Below are 11,395 nucleotides of genomic sequence, written 5' to 3'. Positions count from 1 at the left end.
GAAAATATATTGCCACAGACATCAACAGACGTCGTACGACTGCAGCGCGACTTGGTGAGGAGGGGACAAAATTAATAACGAATACTAAAACTCAATGGATTTTTTTTTCGAATACTCATAATTTTATACATGCCGAAGAAAACTAGAAGATTACTTTACGGTCTGTCTGACACTTGCCCAAGTAGTTTATTGTCTCATTTTTTTGGTCGAACGCCGTAATTGGGCGGTGCATGCAGGCAGTCTGCTGTGTGGGCTCGTGTTTAGTTCGGCCGGTTCCGCGCTTTGTCGGGTAAACGAGGCATCACTCACTTTTGCGCGGTGGTTTCGTGCGTACCTTCCGTAGGTTATTTATTCGCTTATGTGTTGTTTACTGCCGTGAAACTTCAGAGAAGCTCAACTAGCTCACAGAACGTGTAGATTACCGCTCCTGTGAGTGCTTTCGCTCGTGCGCGGACGGCGTGCCCTCGCACTTTGTCATGGTGAATGCGGCACGCTATGCGAAGAAACGCTGTACTGCAAGGTTGCCAAAGTGATACTTTCAAGACTGCTACCTCGCTCCAGTGGTTTTCCTCTACTGGGCAACGTTAGTTTTCGAACTATTCTGCTACTGTGCTCGTGAGTCATTGTATGATTATTTCATCTGCCATGTATTTTGGTGTATATTGCAAGTACACTATTTGGCTAATAAAAGAAGCTTGCTTCCCCAGTCTTTCTTGTTGATCTTTCTTTGCTCTCTTATAGTTATCAAAATCATGTAAAAGGTCAGCAATACAAAAAATCAAAAATCAATTTCGCACCATGGATGTAATGCAAGTGCGCGACGTCGCTACCACTTCCGGTTGTGACGATCAATTTTATTTTTTTGTTTTTTGCGTGCTATTAGTTGTCCCCGTGATACGCAGGTGGCCACGGTGGAAACGAGCCGCCAACTACTTGACACATAAGCTTTTATGGAAGTTTCGCTAACAGTTTACATGTACCTTGGTAGCACCACATTGCCTGGCTTACGCTCGCCCCGAGAAAAATCGCGGCCGGGCTACAAGCTAGACACGATGCGCGTTGCGCTTCCCTCTAGTCTCGCCGCGGTGTTAAACAACTCATCATCATGCGGCAGGATGCCGCGTGCCCAAGTTCTGCGTCCAGACAGCGACGCTCTTCTGGCATTCACACCGCTTTCTCTGAAAGCGCTCTCACCGTTAACTACTACAGCTACCACAAAGGTTTGTTTATTCGTTGATCATGGACGTTAGTCGTTGGGATAGAGATGTTCCACCAAGCGTCAGCGTGGGTGCATCCTTGTTAAACGGTACTATAGGTGCCAAACACCAACAGATATTGTGCAAGCTCTAGGCCCGTAGCCAGGAATTTTTTTTTTTCGGGGGGGGGGGGGGGGGGCACTTGCTGGAAACTTTGACTATTTGGGAAAAACACCTGCTTTCATTATTCATTTTTCGTAAAAACACCTACTTCCCCAAATTTCGGGGGGGGGGGATCTAGACCCCCCCCCCTGGCTACGGGCCTGGCAAGCTCACTTATATTAATGTACTGTAAACATTCAACTACTTCTGTAAAGACACGTTTTACTTTCGTGTTGTACCGATTCCTATGACGGAGGGATGAACCATGTTTTTTTTTGTTTTTTTTTTTTAACAGCGAAGCTGTTTACAAATCGGTCCTTGTCCGGTTGACGAAAAAACTATCATCATCATAAAGGGGTATGTGCCACAGAAATTGGGTAAATCTCACTACTCACCACTGGTCCACTAAAAATAAAGGCAACCGTTCGCCCAACAAATGGCTACGAAGCGACGGCGGCCACGAAGCGATGGAAGGCCTACTACAACGACGACGTGCCCGTATATCTGATACGTACAAACGCTAGCTTTCAGTGCGAGGTTCTGTCTCTGCAGCTCGGACATCCGTGTCTTGTATGTGACTGTCTGTGGTTTAAGTCTAACCTCTCTGCGCTGAGAATCAACATAGAAACAACCTAGCATCACCTAGCTAAAGCCCAGCGACGACCTAGAAGCAACCTTGATACAACCTGCATCACTTACCTAAGTCCTAGAAACAACCTAGAAGCAACCATATTAGCCTTCAGAATCGTCCACTTGCAAAACAAGTAAATCGTCCAGGATCAAAACAAGAAAATCAAGCATGAAAACAGCGTAAACAGAAAACAAATTTGGCCTCAATGCACATGTCATCAAATTACAGCGTGATAATAGCCGCCTTTTTTTTGCTCCCTGCACTCTGCTTCACTTATACGTTATCACATGGAAAGAAATTATGTTCTACAAACACTTATTTTCAAGGCGCATTCGCGCATCGATTGGCTGGCCGTGTGAAGCAGGTGCTATATTCACAGGAGTTTCTAAACACGCATTACACATCGTCGCTATGTGAGCTTATATAATTACTTTTCTTTTTTCGATTTTTCATTGCACTTATCACGTGACGCAATGTGCAGAACGACACCTACAGCTGCCCGAGCGACGATAAGGACGCAGGAAGAAAGGAAACAAAAGTATTACTTATCATTTTGTGTTCCCGATTGTACCGCTAACGCAGCGTGCCCATCCTCTGCTTGGTAATATAGACAACGACAGGCTCGCTTGAGTCGCCGGGACATTGTCAAACCATATCCCACCCACAGTAAGAACCGCAGTAAGGCTTATTCCACTGTCGTCAAACCACGCCTTTCATGTCCAGCGGCGAGAGCAGGCACAAAAGGCGCACACACGGCCGACACAGCTAGGCAGTTCAGAAGCGGCGTTCACAAGGCCAAGTAATCCCATGAGAGCTTTGCTTGGGCATCCCGCACGCTGCTGGGGCCAGCCTAAAACGACTCTCTTCTCGAGTTTCTTTCTTTTGTATTTTTTTTCGCGCGCGCAAACATCGCGACGCTTTTTGAAATCTCGCTTGTATTCCTACGCGCCTCATTGTCTCATTTCTTCGTTCTTGCCGACGAGCAGACGGGCTGCAGCCGTCCGAAGGTCCAAGGGCATGTCCGAAGTCCAAGGGCATTTTATCTCGTTTCCTCCCGTCCACTGCGGCTGCTTAAAAAGAATCGCGTTTTTTTTTCTTTTCGCTTTTTTTGCGTCGCGTTTTCTCCGCGCGAGATTTTGTTCCGTGCGTTGAGGCAGGCCGCCTAGCCCAGTTCGTTACCTGAAAGCGTATACTGAGTGTACATGACGTGCCAATCGGCCACATCGAGGGCTTGCCGGCTTTTCCTTTTAGTTTGATTTTGATTTGATGGAAAAACAAAATAAGCGAAGTCACGAAGCGAAGTGACGACAGTACCAATGCGAAGTATGAGTATCAATACGATATAAGAGAAGTAACGACAGTATCAATGCAATAGATCACGTCAGTGCTTACACCCCAGACACGAGAGACCGCGCCACACAGTGCCGCGCAGCGAGAAGCAGCCGATTGGAACTATTAGTTGCCAGCAGCAGCCGTCAACACCGCCAAGTTACGCGGAAAGGAACCCACACAACATTGAAGCGATATGACGTAATGCATTGGGTGGGGCCCCTCGAACAGCTCTGCCCTCTCCTCCGGAATAAAGCGAGTTGAGAGGGTAAATATAGCGATCGCTCTATCTCCTGTCCTACTTTAGCTTTTCGAAAAATTCTTTCGGCTATATATTCCTGGGAAGGGTCCGACTCAATACAGCGTGTTTTTCACACCGAGCGTGAGAGGTGGTTCATGACTCCTTTAACGTTTAACTTTGCTCGAGTGCCAGCGAGCCGCAAGGCATAGTGAACCGCTTGTTTTTCTTTCTTTCTTTCTTTCTTTCTTTCTTTCTTTCTTTCTTTCTTTCTTTCTTTCTTTCTTTCTTTCTTTCTTTCTTTCTTTCTTTCTTTCTTTCTTTCTTTCTCTTTCTTTCTTTCTCTCTTTCTTACTTTCTTACTTTCTTTCTTTCTTTGTTTAAAGCAAGGACCATGTAGCTAGTGAATGAGAATATCGCGCAAGAAATAGATGCAGCAAGACGAGCTGTGTACCATAATAGTGGTCAGCGGAAGTAAGCTAGTTTCCATCTTCATTAACTTTTAGACGTATATAGGACATGTAAGAAATGTGAATTCGTTGCAGGACGATTATTGACAGCCTGAACGGGGTACATTCACCGGCATTAAAATCTACTTACAAAGCGACGTATTTTTAGTGGCACGACGAACGGGTGACACTCTGGTTTCTCTTCCAAGCACAGCCGGTCGAGCATTTACCTCCGTTTTTCAGAATATCCAGAAAAAGTATTGTAAAAAATAAAACTTATGCGAAATTTATTATACAAAATCGAGGAAAGAAGTGTGCCCGCTATCCCCGTTCGAGGATGAGCCCAAACAGATGCAATCGGCAACAGCCGCTGTGCTACTAATAAGTCGCGACGGCACCCATGAAGATACGAGACAATATACTCATAAGGGTAGAATACTTGAAGATGTAGACCTTAGATAGACATGAAATTAAAATAAATACTTGAACTGTCCAAAACGCAAAAATCGTTTGGCATTTCAGCGAATCGCTGTCGCGCAGATACAGCGGTATTGAAATGAAGCCTGTGATGTCCCAGGGTGCATCAACCACGAAGGAATTTTGAAATTAACCCAAGCTTTGAAATAAGGGCATTGAGGTAAATAATGCTAAACAGGCAGCTTTTCTTGTTTTTACTTGAAAGAAGATGTCTTCTATTCCACGGTACTTGAAAGAATATTGCAAAATAAACGCATTTTGCGGAACTGATTGGGTATACTTCCCTAACTATTTGTGTTATACTCATTCGTTAGAAACGGTAGATACTTTAGGCTTCTATGCCTACAATTCGTGCATTGCCATAAGAAAGTATTGATGTTTATATTATTTATTGTGCAAGTAACGTCATTTGCTAGGAGTGGCGTGACGGAAGAAGCATAATTGCTCTGGATACCAGGTTCAACGGTAATTTTAACATTAATATTGGAACGATAAAAGGAAACACCTCATGCATTTGTTCCACTTGAAATAGAATCATACAATCTATGAGAGTCGTATAGATGCCTAAATTTGGTATAACGCCTCTTCACTGATCACCAGAGGATGAACCAAATATAGTTGTTGCTCATAAGTGACCCTGATGTCACCTTGAATATTTTCATTTTAAACATCTGTGCTCGGCGTAGCTTTCTAAGCATACGCATGGGAGACTAAAGTATTTCCACTCTGGCGTAATCGCCACTTCTCCTTTTGTCTGCAGTTTAACAGTATTTCGAGACTTCTCTATGTGAGATACTTGTTATTTTCTGAAGCCGCGCTATTTCTGTAGCTATTATACACACATTGAGGCATGTATAACAATGCTTATTTGTATCCACAGGCTGCTCGAAGGAAACGAGGACACCGAGGCTCTTGTATTCCAGCTGTTTCCTCACCTTTCCGTGCCATACACTGCCAGCCATTGCCGCAAACGCGAAACCAGCAGAGAAACACGCTTAGTAGACATCATTAAAGTGTTAAATGGGTCCACTGGAGCGGGCGGCAAGCGGCGAGAGTGAAGCACAAAAACTGAAACTTTGCGGTGGCGCTGCAGTCGCTTTCAAATGAAGCTCGGGTCTGCTCCGTCGGTTGGGTGGGTGGAGCCAACACCCTATTAGGTGGAGCTCTGGCGAGGGCACTCAGCTGTGGTTTGTTAGACGCTGCATCGTCTTTTCGATGCACCGCCCCTCGCCCGCTGTTTTTACCATAAAGTTTCCTGCAATATTTACTAGAGGGTACTCTGGCGCTAGTGTTTATGGGTGCTGCAACGCATGGCGCTTGAGCCAGCATGGAAATTATGGGTAGTACATAGATTTGGCTAAACTTCGTTCTTTCGGCTCCGTTTGGCTCCGCGTCACCTGCACCCTTTTTGTCGCAAAACGAAGTTCCGCAAAAGTTAACAGTTTTATTTCACCACTTTGTCCTTTTTAGGCTGACCAATCCAGATCTGGTCACGAAGTTCCCAACGGTCTATTCTTTTATCCGAAACGAACGTCAAAACACAGCAATAAACAAAGCCACGTGGCTTTGTTTTGCCTAATCTTCGTGCTTACTGCTTCGAACACACTTGTACAAGTGCGTTCGAAGCAGTAAGCACGAAGATTAGGCAAATCCGTGTACTACCCATCATTACCATGGTGGCTGAATGATCGCAGCGCGCTAGTTCCCTCTAGGTAATTGGAGGAAACTAGAGTTTTAAATGCGAAGCATTTCTTAGCGAACCTCGGGCACTTTAGCCGTTTCTATCTATCTATCTATCTATCTATCTATCTATCTATCTATCTATCTATCTATCTATCTATCTATCTATCTATCTATCTATCTATCTATCTATCTATCTATCTATCTATCTATCTAGCCCCCTACGTCTGGGCGCTCTCCTGGTCGTCTCCATAGGTTGTAAGATACTAAAATTGGCATAGCAGGGGATCGATGTATGAACAACCCGATTCACTGGTCATGACATGGATAACGCAACATACCTGTCGCGTACGTCATGAAACCCTTTCTCTCAGTCACGTGTGGCACATACGCGAATACCAGTTCATGTTATGCGGGTATGTGCCACAGGTGATACAGTGTCTCAATCAACACAGTAACCGCGAACATACACATTGACACGCGAACAAAGTGATAACCAACTTTAACCAGTGTTTCACCAGTGTTCTTTAACGCGCACTGACATCGCGCAGCCCACGGGCCTTTATAATTTCACCTCCATCAGAGTGAAATCGCCGCGGCCGGGATCGAACCCGCGACCTTCGGTTGATCAACCGAGCATCGTAACCGCTACGCGCCGGACGCAATGATATTGAGGGAGCTGAAGGCAAAACAGCCCTGGAAGACGCTCGACTGCCATCCACTCGTTCATGTGGTCCGCAACGTGGACCACGTTGACTGCGCAAAAATCGGGGTCAGTGCTTCCTACAATAACTCTGCCGAGGGGACCATGCCCCTCATCATTGCCGATGACTTGAACATTGATTTATCAAAACCCAACAACGCCTGCTTCTTACACTGCATGAAAGACGGCATGAATGTGAACAGGGCATCACAAGACCTCGTTGCCAGGTCCCGAACAGGAGGCATCGTAGACATAGGCGCGCGCAGAGGGGGGGCAGGGGGGCAGGGGGGCGCAAGCCCCCCCCCCCTAGTCAGCTAAGAAGAGGGGGCGCAATGGCTGGCCCATATATTACCTTTTTGTGGAGGGGGAGCGTCGCGATGAACCTTCGCCCCCCCCCCCCCCTGAAGGGGAACCCTGCGCACGCCTATGATCATAGATCATTTCTTCGTAAGAGGAATCAACGATTTCCACCGGCTGTACTAGACCTTCCACTTCACTACACTTAGACCCTTCGTAGCCGCGATCACTAATGGATTCGATAACAAGTCCTGTCCAGCTGATGCTCACTGATCACGGTGATGATGACCTTGTTCAAGGACTGTCAAAAACCCCTTCCACACATGCACGCGAGTTCGTGAAACGTGCGTGCGTTGTCCGTCATAAGGGACAAGTATAAGCATAACAAATGAAACGCAACAGTAACAACAGTAACTGAGTGTAACGTACGTGCAGGGCGCCTGCGCGTGCCACTCGGCTGCGTATATATCTCGAGAAATTTGTCTGAAGAAAGCTTAGTTGCGCGCAGCGCCTGTCCTGTGCATCTGCGTTCCTTCTTTGTCCTGTTCGAATCCGTGCTATCGAATATTGAAGAATATAAGCACTACATATCAGTCTCCCGTGTCTGGTGTTGGTAACGCCCATGTTGCTGTTGGCATCGTTGCGCAGCTGTAAACAACTGTTTATATAACACATGTGCGACTCTACGACGCATTTGAGTGTGTGTGTGTGTGTGTGTGTGTGTGTGTGTGTGTGTGTGTACAATTTGCATATTTCTCCAGCGTCACTCCGTCACGTCCTGCTCAATGTGAGAAATCACGCCACAGTCACTTTCCCGCGCATGCTTCGCATAACATCGATTCCCACGGTGCGTGGGATCTCACGAATTTTTTTTTTTTTACTGAATGTTTGAATGAGTGAATAATCTTTATTTAAAACTGGTCCGGTAGCTTGCCTTCGAGCGCAGCGGGGGGAAGCGATTAACTTTTGTCCCGTCCCACCCTCCGTTGATGATGATGGCAGTGGAAGTGCCTCAGGTGATGGCTGGAAGACGTTGGACCCGATCGGCACCTTCGGCTTGCCGGACGGCTCAAGGCTGGTGGCCCAGCTCTTCGCTGGCGAGTTCCACCTCCCAGCGGCAGCGACGTCGACATAGACGATCTGCAGCAGCGACTACCGCAGCCGCGGTGGCACCAGCGACGACTGAGCTCGAAGTTTGCCCTTGTCTACGGTGCGTCGCAAAGTGAATGGCGGTAGCAATATTACATTTCCCTGCATGAGCAGCATGAGCAGCATCGTAGTTCTGTCGCCGCACGCTTTGCGCGCGTGTATCAGGTAACAGAGGCGTAGGATCGCCGGGCTGGGGTAAGTGCGTTTGTAGTATCTCGAAGCTGCGGCCTGTCCTTTGTTTATTTTACAGCGAAAGCTGTTATGAGATCATTTCAGCGGCCGTTTTCGGCGCCGTAGTTGTCCGCCGCCGCCGCCGGTGTCCGTAACCATGATCGCTCGGAATAAGAAACAAATTCCAGTCTGGAACGAGGTTCGAACCTGGGCCATCTGCGTGGGAGCCCAGTATTCAACCTCTGAGCCATGCCGTTTTTTTTTCTTTATTGCCTTGCAAATCAAGACTATTTACATACCAAAAAAAAAACAAGGGTAGAGCTATACAATCACAAAGTGCAACTATGAACCGTCAGCACTGAGCTGACTACAATCAAAACTTTGACATGCGCAACAATAGTTCCACTCGTGAAATCCACTCTGGTACATCCTCCTGTCCTTTCAGCACTTCAAGAAAACGGCACACTGATTCGCAGAAACTAGAGCTGATTGACCAAGAACGATATCGGGGAGCAATAATTCGAGCTCGAGCAGAACACTTGTTCGCGGGAGAAATGCCAACAAAGCGAGCTCTGGGAGCTGAAAAGAGATATGCTTGCAAAAATGAAATAAGTGAAATAGATTATAAAGGAGCAACGTACAATAGGAAAGAAGCAATAGCCGGCGTTTTTTTCGAATACTACAAAGAGTTATTTACACCAATCAGTGTACAGGCTGATCGTTTTAAAAGTGATTTCATTTCATTAATGCCAAGACTGGCTGATGAAAGGAAGGATTTTTTATAAAGGCCCATAACAGAAGAAGAGGTAAGAAAAGCAATTCACAAGCTAAACAATGGCAAGTCTCCGGGACCGGACGGCTTGAGTGCTGCAGTTTATAAGGCATTCCAAGACGTTATTGCACCTGCTTTGACGGAAGTATTTAACGAGGCCTTTGAACGTAAACGATTACCACCATCTTTTTTGTCAGCTCACACGGTGTTAATACCAAAAACAGATGATCCAGTGAAATTACGAAGTGTTACTGCATATAGACCAATCAGCTTAACTAACGTTGACAACAAGATATTGATGAAAGTATTGGCCAGGAGACTACAAACAGTTATGAAGGAACTGGTCGGGTCCCACCAAACTTGTGGTATAAAGGGAAGAAAAATAACGACTAATACACACATAGCACGGTCAATCCTGGAAAGTTGTGACGCTATGCATCTCAATGTGGGAATATTTCGGAGCCATGCCGGTTGCTTGAAACTGCTTTGCAAAAAGGTCCTATACAGGCATCATGTCGAGAAGGAACCACATTAACATATCCAATATAGCGTGGTAGAAAAGTAAAATAAACACCAAACGTCGCACATCGCGAATTCTGTAACCAGGCGTCACACAATGCGAATTGCGCAACGAGTAGGTTGTTGAATGCTTCCAACCCATTACAAAGGGCTCCGCCATAATTTTTCGTCGTTATCAGGCACAGCATCAACAAAGTGCGCATAATGCCTTACGTGCGTTTAGCAGGTTCCACGGCTCTCTGTAGAATGACGAAAAATGGCATAGTACCTGCTTGCCTACTTGTCAAAAATTATAATGATTTATAGCGTAGTGGGTTCCTCGCAAGTGCACTTGTATTGGTTGCCAAGGAAGCCCATAAGCGCATGATTCATTTCCTCGGGGTCTCAGTAAAGTTTTTCGCCCCCCCCCCCCCCCTCTCACTCCCATGTCAACGTATGTTATACAGCATGGCGGGAGAGGGAAATAACGACCGGGCGTCACCCAATGCAAATTACATAACTGGTGGGCCGTTTAAAGCTTCTAACCCATTACAAAGGGCTGAGCCATAATTCTTCATCGTCATCAGTCATCGCGTCAACAAAGTGCACATAGTGCCTTACAGACCTGTAGCTGGTGCCTGGCTTCTCCGCAGAAGGATGAAGATTGGCTTAGTAGGTGCTTCACAACTTCACAAAAATTGTGATTTATGGCGTAGTGGGTACCTTGCTAGTGTACTTGTATTAGTAGCCCCAAGAGAGCTTACAACGGGCTCTAGAAACGCCGCTCTTCCAGCTTTCCCTGTGACTGTGCTGCGGTTTCAGCGCAGGCCTGGCGTTTTTTTTGTTTTTTTTTTTCGTGTGGTAGCGGGTACTTGCCGCTGTTTAGTCTGTAATGTTGGGTAATGTCCGTGAATGTGGTCAGGCGCTCGCCCCAGGACCATTCATGTTGCTGTTGTCCTGATGTTACCGCTATTTCCATCACCTCGCTCTCTGGTACAGAGCCGGCCACCGAATCGGCCGCCGCTCTGTGAGTGAGACCTCGAGCCGCGGCATGGGCTGCCTGGTTGCCCGCAAGCGGGACGCTGGTGTGGGCCGGGGTCCACAAGAGGAAGACCGCCATATTTTCGGTTTTTGAAATGCAAGGACGACGACGTCGAGGCCATCGTTTTTCGAGGCTCGCCACCGCTCCCGCAGCCATAGCGAGCTTGAAGTATGCGGGCCGCCTCCCACGAGAAGCCGAACGCGATTTTCTTTTAAAGACGATAGTCTTTCTTGGGGAACTTAAACGCAGAAATTTTGGTCTGTCTTTCTCTTTCTGTCTGTCTTTCTGTTTGTCGGCACGTCACCCGATTCAGACACCCGGCCAAAGTTGAACCACTTGCTTACCGCCCACCCATCTTGAACTGGTGCGGCTGTTTCTAGTTGTGAACGCTGTCGATCAAAAAGTAAATATTACGCATATCTGAGGCTCAACATCATTAGGTAAGTATTAGGTGGTGTGTTCCTTTAATAGAAGATACATAGATACGCAATTTTAAAGACCCTAGTTTCTTAAGCTGCGCTGAAAATGCCACTGCGCTGAAACTTGTCTTCCACGGTGCCCTCTGCACAAGCTCATGTTGTGTTTCGGTTTCGGTTCAGTA

The sequence above is a fragment of the Rhipicephalus sanguineus genome, chromosome 4 (assembly GCF_013339695.2).
Source record: "Rhipicephalus sanguineus isolate Rsan-2018 chromosome 4, BIME_Rsan_1.4, whole genome shotgun sequence".
Lineage (NCBI taxonomy): Eukaryota > Metazoa > Arthropoda > Arachnida > Ixodida > Ixodidae > Rhipicephalus > Rhipicephalus sanguineus.
Note: the sequence above shows the minus strand (reverse complement) of the source record.